General features: G+C 43.4%; 1 non-coding gene across 1 annotated transcript; it reads left to right on the top strand.

Annotated features, from left to right (window-relative positions):
- The first annotated feature begins 2,900 nt into the window (after positions 1-2,900).
- On the top strand, positions 2,901-3,008 carry LOC130977964 (small nucleolar RNA R71). The gene has a single exon (XR_009085631.1). It is a non-coding gene; the product is annotated as a small nucleolar RNA R71 (small nucleolar RNA).
- The last annotated feature ends 427 nt before the right edge of the window (positions 3,009-3,435 follow it).

Below are 3,435 nucleotides of genomic sequence, written 5' to 3'. Positions count from 1 at the left end.
ATGATGAGTGGGGTCTCTTAATTGCTCCATCCTTTTCTTAGTGATGGGCTTGAGGTCATGCCTTCTCAATTGAACCGGCTTCCCTCTTGAGTTTCTCTTCCATTGAGCGCCCTCTTCAAAAATGACTGTGAGGACTTGGTCCAACCTTTGATCAAAGTTGACCCTTTTTTAGTTTGAAAGGGATCTCGGGGATCACCTTCTTCAAGGCCACAACTTCATAGAAGTGGTCTTGATGCACTCTTGAGATGAATCTCTCTATCTCCCATGACTCGGAGGTGGAAGCTTTTGCCTTTCCTTTCCTCTTTCTAGAGGTTTCTCCGGCCTTAGGTGCCATAAATGGTTATGAAAAAGCAAAAAGTAATGCTTTTACCATACCAAACTTAAAAGATTTGCTCGTCCTCGAGCAAAAGAAGAAAGAAGAGAGTAGAAGAAGAAGAAATAGAGGAGATGGAGGTGGCGTTTTGGTTCGGCCAAAAGGGGGAGAAGTAGTGTTTAGGTTGTGTGGAAATGAAGGAGTGAAGGTGGGTTTATATAGGGGTGGAGAGAGGGGTAGGGTTCGGCTATGGGAGGGTGGGTTTGGGAGGGAAAGTGATTTGAATTTAAATGGTGAGGTAGGTGGGGTTTTATGAAGGATGGATGTGAGTGGTGAAGAGAAAGATGGGATTTGATAGGTGAAGGGTTTTTGGAGAAGAGGTATTGAGGTGATTGGTGAATGGGTGAAGAAGAAAGAGGGTGGTGGGGTTGGTGGGGATCCTGTAGGGTCCACAGATCCTGAGGTGTCAAGGAAAAGTCATCCCTGCACCAAGTGGCAAGCAAAATTGCTTTGCATGCCAATTCTGGCGTTAAACGCTGGGCTGGTGCCCATTTCTGGCGTTTAACGCCAAGTGCTTGCCCTTTTCTGGCGTTTAACGCCAGTCTGGTGCCCCTTTCTGGCGTTAAACGCCCAGAATGGTGCCAGACTGGGCGTTAAACGCCCATCTGCTAGCCTTACTGGCGTTTAAACGCCAGTAAGTTCTCCTCCAGGGTGTGCTATTTTTCTTTCTATTTTTCATTCTGTTTTTGCTTTTTCAATTGATTTTGTGACTTCTCATGATCATCAACCTACAGAAAACATAAAATAACAAAGGAAAATAGATAAAATATAACATTGGGTTGCCTCCCAACAAGCGCTTCTTTAATGTCAGTAGCTTGACAGAGGGCTCTCATGAGCCTCACAGATACTCAGAGCAATGTTGGAACCTTCCAACACCAAATTTAGAGTTTGAGTGTGGGGGTTCAACACCAAACTTAGAATTTGGTTGTGGCCTTCCAACACCAAACTTAGAGTTTGACTGTGGGGGCTCTGTTTGACTCTGTTTTGAGAGAAGCTCTTCATGCTTCCTCTCCATGGTGACAGAGGGATATCCTTGAGCCTTAAACACAAAGGATTCTTCATTCACTTGAATGATCAATTCACCTCTGTCCACATCAATCACAGCGTTTACCGTGGCTAGGAAGGGTCTGCCAAGGATGATGGATTCATCCATGCACTTCCCCGTCTCTAGGACTATAAAATCAGCAGGGATGTAATGGTCTTCAACCTTTACCAGAACATCCTCTACAAGTCCATAAGCTTGTTTCTTTGAATTGTCTGCCATCTCTAGTGAAATTCTTGCAGCTTGTACCTCAGAGATCCCTAGCTTCTCCATTACAGAGAGAGGCATGAGGTTTACACTTGACCCTAGGTCACACAAGGCCTTCTTGAAGGTCATGGTGCCTATGGTGCAAGGAATTGAGAACTTTCCAGGATCTTGTCTCTTTTGAGGTAATTTCTGCCTAGACAGGTCATCCAGTTCTTTGGTGAGCAAAGGAGGTTCGTTCTCCCAAGTCTCATTACCAAATAACTTGTCATTTAGCTTCATGATTGCTCCAAGGTATTTGGCGACTTGCTCTTCAGTGACATCTTCATCCTCTTCAGAGGAAGAATACTCTTCAGAGCTCATGAATGGCAGAAGTAAATCCATTGGAATCTCTATGGTCTCAATGTGAGCCTCAAATTCCCATGGTTCCTCATTAGGAAACTCATTGGAGGCTAGTGGACGTCCATTGAGGTCTTCCTCAGTGGCGTTCACTGCCTCTTCCTCCTCTCCAAATTCGGCCATGTTGATGGCCTTGCACTCTCCTTTTGGATTTTCTTCTGTATTGCTTGGAAGAGTACTAGGAGGGAGTTCAGTAATTTTCTTGCTCAGCTGTCCCACTTGTGCCTCCAAATTTCTAATGGAGGACCTTGTTTCAGTCATTAAACTTTGAGTGGTTTTGCTTAGATCAGAGACCATGGTTGCTAAGTCAGAGTGGTTCTACTTAGAATTCTCTGTCTGTTGCTGAGAAGATGATGGAAAAGGCTTGCCATTGCTAAACCTGTTTCTTCCACCATTATTGTTGTTGAAACCTTGTTGAGGTTTCTGTTGATCCTTCCATGAGAAATTTGGATGATTTCTCCATGAAGAATTATAGGTGTTTCCAAAGGGTTCTCCCATGTAATTCACCTCTTCCATTGAAGGGTTCTCAGGATCATAAGCTTCTTCTTCAGATGAAGCATCCTTAGTACTGCTTGGTGCATTTTGTATTCCAGACAGACTTTGAGAAATCAAATTGACTTGCTGAGTCAATATTTTGTTCTGAGCCAATATGGTATTCAGAGTATCAATCTCAAGAACTCCTTTCTTATGATTTGTCCCATTGTTCACAGGATTCCTTTCAGAAGTGTACATGAATTGGTTATTTGCAACCATTTCAATTAGTTCTTGAGCTTCTGTAGGCGTCTTCTTCAGATGAAGAGATCCTCCAGCAGAGCTATCCAATGACATCTTGGATAGTTCAGACAGACCATCATAGAAAATACCTATGATGCTCCATTCAGAAAGCATGTCGGAAGGACATTTTCTGATCAATTGTTTGTATCTTTCCCAAGCTTCATAGAGGGATTCTCCTTCCTTCTGTCTGAAGGTTTGGACTTCCACTCTAAGCTTACTCAATTTTTGAGGTGGAAAGAACTTTGCTAAGAAGGCATTGACTAGCTTTTCCCAAGAGTTCAGGCTGTCTTTAGGTTGTAAGTCCAACCATATCCTAGCTCTGTCTCTTACAGCAAAAGGGAATAGCATAAGTCTATAGACCTCAGGGTCAACCCCATTGGTCTTGACAGTGTCACAGATTTGCAAGAATTCAGCTAAAAACTGATGAGGATCTTCCGGTGGAAGTCCATGGAACTTGCAATTCTGTTGCATTAGAGAAACTAATTGAGGCTTAAGCTCAAAGTTGTTTGCTCCAATGGCAGGGATAGAGATGCTTCTCCCATAGAAGTCGGGAGTAAGTGCAGTAAAGTCACCAAGCACCTTCCTTGCATTGTTGGCATTATTGTTGTTTTCGGCTGCCATGGGTTCTTCTTCTTTGAAGATT

Source organism: Arachis stenosperma, chromosome 4 (assembly GCF_014773155.1).
Source record: "Arachis stenosperma cultivar V10309 chromosome 4, arast.V10309.gnm1.PFL2, whole genome shotgun sequence".
In the NCBI taxonomy this organism is placed as follows: domain Eukaryota; kingdom Viridiplantae; phylum Streptophyta; class Magnoliopsida; order Fabales; family Fabaceae; genus Arachis; species Arachis stenosperma.
The sequence above is the reverse complement of the archived record's forward strand: the minus strand, read 5'-3'. Positions and strand labels throughout refer to the sequence as shown.